An 8,647-nucleotide genomic window follows, 5' to 3' on the forward strand; every position below is an offset into this window, starting at 1 on the left:
ATATATAACTTTTTTTTTATATCCATAGATTAATTCGTCTCTTAAAACTAGATTACTTTTACCACTTTCACAGGAGTGTAACAAATATTTGATATTGCATACATTTATATATTTTCACAAATTGCTTATAACTGTAACATCTTTAATTTATAATTAACGGAACGTGGATGCTGAGAATCCAAACTTGTTTTTAAGAGAGCTGTTCTCACACAGACATCCATACAGATGTGTTGTTTTATAACTTACTAATAAAATGTGGGTATACTCAATATTAACAACAAACAGGAAATCAACACGGATTAATATGTAAAACATGAATATTCCAAAGGGTACTGTGTTCGATCAATGGCTAGACAAACAACGAAGTACAAGTTACGTCATTTGACTCGAACATTTGAACAATGTATGTTTCTGAACTTAAATAACTAGGGACAGTTGAAAAATGGAAAATTAAGTATTGGTGAAAGTTGTGAGTTAACTGACAAATCAGTCAATTCCCTATTATATCCACTGTAGTTAGGTTTAAACATACGGACTATTTCCTTTTTTGTTACCAAACGCCTCGCACGGTCTGTTGACGTCATAACCACTACTGACGTCAACGACAGCGTAAACTTCGTGTATATATTAATAATCTCAATCGCTTAGTTTCATTTTCTCATTTATCCAGACTTTTCTGGAATTTCATTGATCATTTTTTTTCTTTTGTTTTACTGTGATTACATGTACAGTTTAATTTTGTGTTTTGTTTTGCTTTTGTCCACTAGAGTAATAATAACAAAGAAATAGAACTTTTTTGATCGGTTTGTAGTTACACAAAATTCTCGCCAGTGTTTAAAAACAACAATAAAAACGTCCACATAAAACAGCCATAAGTAAATTCGCAACCGATGTTTGAGAAAGTCAAGACAGTATTATTATTATATAACCACTGTCAATGACATCCAAAATGTCTAAACAGTATCATTATTAAACAAGTGTCTCTGACACCCAATAAAAAACGTACGCAAGATATTATCGTAGAAAGTGCTAATTGCCATCGAAAAAAGACTGCTGGTTGTTTGATTAATACTTTTGTTTCTGTTTTGTTGTTCTTGTTGTTGTTTTTCTCACTAATGCTACGTAAAATCAATCATTTATAACAGTTGTTATGATGTGAACGCATTTTCTAAGATGGCGAAGCATGGCTATGATGAATAGTACTTTCATAAGATATTAGTATTAGCTAAGCCTTATTTATTTTTAACGCTACATTCTTTATTCAGTCCCTTAGGAGTTTTACAGAAGAATAAGAATGTATAACAATGTTTCAACCACCTTATGTCCGCCATATCCATTGCTGACGGCGCGTTTCGCTCAACACAGAGCTCATCAGAACTATTAGAGCATAAGAAACAAAGTGAGTGTCGGAAACTGTCTTTTACAAAACAAAAGTCATTTGTTACAACGTAACCTATTATGGTGTGAACGCCTTTTCCGAGCTGGTAAAGCATGACTATAGTTAGTCATACTTGTCATTAGACTTTAGTATTAGGCCTATTATATTTGTAACAATAAATTCTGTACTCCGTTCAGTGTAATTTTTATATTTCTTTCTTTCTTTTTTTTTAAGAAGAAGAGTAACAGTATTTCTTAAATCTGTGTTTTTTGTGTCTCCACCGGTTTGATGATCTATGTTTGTTGTGCCTCCGCCGGCTTGATGATCTATGTTTGTTGTGCCTCCGCCGGCTTGATAATCTGTGTTTGTTGTGCCTCCGCCGGCTTGATAATTTGTTTGTTGTGTCTATACCGGCTTGATCATATATGTTTGTTGTATCTCCGCCGGCTTGATAATCTGTGTTTGTTGTGTCTCCGCCGGCTTGATAATATATGTTTGTTGTATCTCCGCCGGCTTGATGATATATATTTGTTGTATCGCCGCCGGCTTGATATAGTGGACATTGTCTGGTTGAGATGCTATTATACATTCTTCCTCTTTTTGGAAAACATTAAGGGACTGACTGAAGAATGTAGTGTTAAAAATATAACAGGCCTAATACTAATGTTTTATGACAATGATAATTCCTTGATAACACCTTTTTCACAACAACTTTCTTAGTATATTTTCTATCTATAATTGGTATATGTTTGTTGTTAATCCCAAAGCTACATAATGGGCTATCTGTTCTCTGCCCACCGCTGGTATTGAATCTAGATTTTTAGCGTTGTAAGTGGTCAGACTTACCCCTGAACCTTCGGTGGAGGGTGAAATGGTAGATATAAATCACAATTCAGATCATTGTGCACTAATTTTTAAAACGTTTGTTTGTTTGCTTTTGAATTTCGTGCAAAGCTACACGAGGGCTATCTGCACTAGCGTCCCTAATTTAGCAGTGTAAGACTAGAGGGAAGGCAGCTAGTCATCACCACCCACCGCCAACTCTTGGACTACTCTTTTACCAACGAATAGTTGGATTGACCGTCGCATTATAACGCCCTCACGGCTGAAAGGGCGAGTATGTTTTGTGTGACGAGGATTCGAACCAGCGACCCTCAGATTGCGAATCGAGCGCCCTAACCACCTGGCCATGCCGGGCCTTTTTAAAACGTAAACTTTCTCTGTATTTGAAAACATTTTAAATATTTTTAACTTCTGGCTAGGTAGAAACAAATAAACAGATAGAGAGAGAAAGTCATTGTGTACAATTTAGTAAAATACCGGACAAATCGACTCCAAAGTTGGCGGTGGGTGGTGTTGACTAGCTGCCTTCCCTCTGCTCTATCACTGCTAAATTAGAGACGGCTAGCAGAGATAGCCCTCGAGGAGCTTTGTGCGAAATTCAACAAACAAACTAGAACGCTACATTGTGAGTAACAACCTTTCTGGTAATTTTTGGACTTGGTGTGACAGTAATAATGATGGACGTGCTTGTACTGGTTTTCTGTTAGTTAGAGGCCATCGCCAGCTGTCTTATTTCTTCTGACCGAACGAAACGTTGAATATTTTTTTGTCTTTTACCATATCTCACTTTTTCTATCTTTGATTCTGAAGTATATGATGTATCAATAATCAAGTATGGGTGAAATATAGGTAAACACCGTTGATATATAAAGTAGGCTTAGCATGTCAAGTGGTAGAAAAAGGCTTAGTGGTATGATAGTTATGATGGGACCGTTAATATATAAAGTAGGCTTAGCATGTCAAGTGGTAGAAAAAGGCTTAGTGGTATGATAGTTATGATGGGACCGTTAATATATAAAGTAGGCTTAGCATTTCAAGTGGTAGAAAAAGGCTTAGTGGTATGATAGTTATGATGTGCTGTTTATTGTAAGACCCATTAAACCAACCTCATATGGTTATATGTATATTATTAACAATGAATTTCATACATAATTAACTAAGTTATGTTTATTTGATTATTTATATGTTAAACTGTAGCTTAAGATGATTAATTAGTTAAGAATTATATATTCATTGTTGTTGTTGTGTGATGTTTGTTGAATTTCGCGTAAAGCTACTCGAGGGTTATCTGCGCTAGCCCTTACCAGTTTAGAGGTGTTATATTGGAGGAAAGCCAGCTAGTCAACACCACCCACCGCCAACTCTGGACTACATTTTGCCAATGAAAAGTGGGATTGATCATAACATTATAACACCCCCCACGGCTCAAAGGGAGAGAATGTTCGGTGACAAGATTCAAACCCGCGATAGATTGAAAGTCAAGCGTCTTAACCATCAGGCCGTGCCAGGTCTAAGTGTGTGTTGCAGTTTGGTTAGTTTTGGTAATTACAACTCCCCCCCCCCTCACAAAGGACGAGATAGATCCTATAGATCCATTCTGTATTATTGGCCACTGTTTATTATACACTTTTTTACTGTTAACCCTGCTAATACCACGGTGAAATATACGAGTTTCAAGTATAAGAAGGAAGAATAATGTAATGTAAGCAAATGACTTTCAATAAAGGTTATTTTTCAGAGCAGTGGCTCAGCGGTAAGACTACAGGCTTACTATGGCAAAAACCGAGTTTCTATATACGTGGTGGGCACAACAAAATTAGCCCATTGTGTAGCTTTGTGCTTAATAACAGACAAACAAGCAAAGAAACGAAATTTTTCAAAAAGTTGAAATTTGACCTTATACTGTGATCCCTTCATCAGTTTTCCACTATATTAAAGGACTCTGCTAACCCTAAACTGATAGATAAAATTTTTCAAAATGCTGAATATAATTTGTCTCAGCGAACCGTGTAAAACCTTAGTAAACGTTGGAAACAGCTCTAATATTGCTTGGAAAAAGACAATATTTCATAGAAGTTTTCCTGTTCTATTGGAAAATAAGAAACAAATCGACCGTCTTGCGATTTTAGCTCCCTCTTCCCTTGGTATGCGCTGTGGTTCAGTCCTAAAGATCCTACATACATCCTTCTGCAGAATTATTGACTACGGCATTGATCTAAGGACAACGCATGCGCACAGAAAATCATAAGCAAGCTTCGCTGCTTTAATCCACTAAATGTTGCGCACGATCTTCACAAATGTCGTCGTCAACTGTGAATTTTGTAAAAACATGAAAGGCAGGCAAGGTTAGTAAGAAGGTAGTGTTAACCCCCATGGTAAGTTGTGCAAGTAATTTCTAGAAGTTACCATGGAAACATAACCAGCCTTTGAAGATTGTCATAGCGACTGGTAACCATACACCCCGCCGTGTGTTGTCACTTTGCTTCCTCTTTATCACAGACTTTAGCTGATACAAGTTATCGTTGGAAATCAATAACGTAAATATATAAACGTCAGTGGGACATGGTGAGCTAGGCCTAGCTGGCCCCGAGAAATAAGATACTGGCAAGAAAAGACTTGCAGTTCATCTGTATCATCCGTGGAAACCTCTTGGAAAAACGGTAAGTACCACTTTAAGGATATACACACTTATACTATAGCCCCAGTAAGGATATACACTCACCATACAGCCCAAGGATTTCGTGTGGTACCCATTAAATATTCTTGCAACGTGTTTATTACACGCATATGTTTAATTACTTCTTTTTTACACTAGTTATTCGAGTTGGTTTTAATAGGTTGTTAATTATATTTGGAAGAAACTATAAAATCAAATTACCACGACAGTCCTTTGAATATAGCTTTTAATATAAATGGCATATTTCAGGCTTTCTAGAAAAAAACACGACTTAGTCCGGAAGGATTGCAATGTCAGTGGACACAAACAATGGGCACCATGGACTGCGGGTTCTTTCCTATAATGGGCGAGAGGGAGCGAGGTCTCCTATCAAGCCCTTAGTCAACTCCTATTTGTTTGAAGAACCCGAAGAAGAAGACATCATCCACAAGGTAGCGCCACCTGAGATTATATTTAGAAATATATTAATTATTATATCTATTTTAATATCTACATCTTGACACGTTGTTCACAGACAATATTTAAACTTTTATAACTTGTATCGAAAGGGATAAAGCACAATAGACGCCCGATAACGTTAATATGTTTTCTACTGCAGCGTTTCCCAAAGTGTGGGGCACGCCCACCAAGGGGACATGAACGAGTAGGGTAGAGTCAATAGTGCAATAATGCAAAATTAAGTGTTTTAATATAGTTTTTATTAAAGAAAATAATAATTAATTACTAGAACACATAATAATTTAATGTGTATTCGTGTATTATACTTCGTAACTTAACACATTCTTTCACAAATGTAAAAGAAAAAGGGGCGCTCAACAAACCATATTTATTAAAGGGAGTGTGTGGAAGACAAACGTTCGGGAAACATTAGTTTAAAAGTCTGACCATTTAGAAATAGAGCTGATCCAGAATTATTGATATTATTATTATTATTACATTTCTGTAGTTTTTTACTAACAATAACCTTTCTTCAGTCTCTTGATAGTGATGCTGTCCAATTTTCGATCGGGTTTAAAGTTTGGTGTATCAGTTTAATTTTCCATATCATAAATTACACGCATCAGTTTTATTGTTCCTATTTTAAACATATCGCTGTCATATAAGTAGCAACTTAATTTACTGTGTTCAATTTATTTTGTTCTTCTCTTTACGGAGTAAACTGTCCTTACTGTAGTAACCCATGACTACTGTGTTTTCTTGCTCGTCTCTTTTTCTCATCCTTATCTTGTAAACTATCCTTAGTGCAGTAATCCCTGTAGCTAACCCTAAGTACTGTCTAGGATAAATATAAGTTATACCAGTAAATGTAGAGCCAGTGATGTGTGTGTGTGTGTTCTGAAACTAACCCTAAATACTGTCTAGGATAAATATAAGTATGCCAATAAATGTAGAACCCATGATGTGTGTGAGTGCCCTGGAGCTAACCCTAAATACCATCTTAAACACATAGATGTTTATTTATGTCAACATTTTGCTGAAGAAACCAAACGAATGTATATATACAAATAAATCAATAAATATATTGCTATTAAATACATTAATTGTCCTTAAACGATTAAAATCAGGACAATAAAACAATAGTAGACTTAATACAAAACAAAACCAGCGTAATGGGACCATACTGTTGTTTTAGTTTTGTACATATATATAGATATTCAAATAAAGAACTTTTGAACTAATAGATAGAGAATGTTGTGTTCACACTGTTGTGTTCTGTGTTTGTGGATTTTGCTTATGCAATTATTTTTCATGTTGATCCATAGTCGTCTGACGTCATTTCCTGTTACTTTGTTCCCGTTTGTTCAATTTAGTTAAATATGAACCCGTTAATAAGAAAAATTACCACGAATTTTTTCCGTGAATCAGCGCATTTCGATATTGTAGTTTTATAGTCCAATAATCGCTTTCTTTTTCTTGAAAATTATATTAATTTACGTTTTTCCAAAACTTGAACTACATGGGAATATTTATAAAAACAAAATAAAAAATTACACAGTCAAGAGCAATGATGCTTTGTCTTCGAAACGGCATAAAAATTTCATTCGTAAAATTCTATTGCTATCATTAATTGGTTTTGTTAATATTTTAAAACTTTATTTCCAAATTTTCACCTCAGAACGTTTAACAACCTTTCTTATCTGGTATCGAAAACTTATAACAGCTATTTGTTTCTCGCTAACATCATGTAATAGATCTTCAATATATAAGTATATTTTTTTTACATAGCTACTTTCTCCAGCATTCTTAACTGACAGTCAGTAGTTCACAAGGACATCCATTCTCTCTTGGTATAAACAAAACATTTTTGTCAATAAGTCATGCGCTATGATACAATGTATAATATTTTGTCAATGAATTAGCCCCACAGTGGATCAGCAGTAAGTCTGTGGGCTTATATCGCTAAAAATCTGTTTTTGATACCCGTGGTGGACACAGCACAGATAGCCCATCGTGTAGCTTTGTGCCCAACAAGAACAAACAATCAATATATTAAATATTTTGTACACTTAGAGCTCCGAAAGACTTGTCAAACTTCACGTCTTAATTTAGTGTTTCTAATCCTGTGCTTTATAATGATTCAAAGTATTAGGTCGTTAAGAAATTAATGTCACGTTTTGGAACACTTTCATTAACCACCCTCCAAAAAAATTTACATCACGTATAATAGTTAAACTAATTGCCTAAACGTCACGTTAGTGTAGCCTATATAATGTGTAAAGAACGGAAACAACACCTCTGTAGCCACAAAGAATATCAAAGAAGTTTATGGAAATGTTTTGAACGTTCGTATGTGGTCGACTATAATATTGTGATTTCGCTTTCTTAGGCCTAGACCATATTTCCCATGAAAACATACCTTGGTCTTTATGTGTAACTGGAAGCTTACGAACCTTCAATAACTTCAAATACAGTAGTGACAAAAGTCAGTGTATTCAAAGAGTTACATAAACGATCACTTAAGCAACATATTAGGTCGTCAAGAAATTAATGTAGCGTTTTGGAATACTTTCCTAAACCACTCCCCAAAAAACGTACATCACGTATAATAGTTAAACGAACCGCCTAAACGTCACGTTGGTATAGCCTATATAATAAGTAAAGTTTAGTATACTCTAATCTCTTATAGTGATGGCACACGACGAGACACACATTCGGCATGTAATGCTATTTGAATACAAGAAGGGAAACAACGCCTCTTTAGCCACATAGAATATCGAAGACGTTTATGGAAATATTTTCAACGTTCGTAAGTGTCTACGATGGTTCAGCAAATTTCGTTCAGGTGTCTTTAGCATTAAAAACTGTGATTGCCGACATGTTGGAATTGATACTGATGCTCTGAAGACGCTTGTTGAGTCTAACCCAAGGCTACACACTAGTGAAATGGCCCTGAATTTGCATGTCTCTCATGAAACAATACGTAAACATCTAAGGAATACGGGAAAACTCTACAAAGAAGGTGTATGGGTGCCTCACGAACTCTCCAATGATAATCATTTTCAACATGTGAACGTTGCTTCGTCTATTCTGGCGCGTGAACCATTTTTGAACAGAATTGTCATCGGTGAAAAATGTATCCTCTAAACGAATATTAAATGACAAAAACTTCTTCTCCCACTTGTGATATCAATACCCAGATAGAGACACAACCTGTCTTCTTCTCCCACTACTAGTGCCTTCTACTCCCACTAATGATATCAATACCCAGATAGAGACACAACCTGTCTTCTTCTCCCACTACTAGTGCC

The 8,647-nt window shown here is 35.5% G+C and overlaps 1 long non-coding RNA gene across 1 annotated transcript; it reads left to right on the forward strand.

Annotated features, from left to right (window-relative positions):
* The first annotated feature begins 4,464 nt into the window (after window positions 1-4,464).
* Window positions 4,465-5,296, forward strand: LOC111084023. The gene is made up of 2 exons (XR_002609364.1): window positions 4,465-4,881; window positions 5,148-5,296. It is a non-coding gene; the product is annotated as an uncharacterized LOC111084023 (long non-coding RNA).
* The last annotated feature ends 3,351 nt before the right edge of the window (window positions 5,297-8,647 follow it).

Source organism: Limulus polyphemus, unplaced genomic scaffold (genome assembly GCF_000517525.1).
Source record: "Limulus polyphemus unplaced genomic scaffold, Limulus_polyphemus-2.1.2 Scaffold12888, whole genome shotgun sequence".
Lineage (NCBI taxonomy): Eukaryota > Metazoa > Arthropoda > Merostomata > Xiphosura > Limulidae > Limulus > Limulus polyphemus.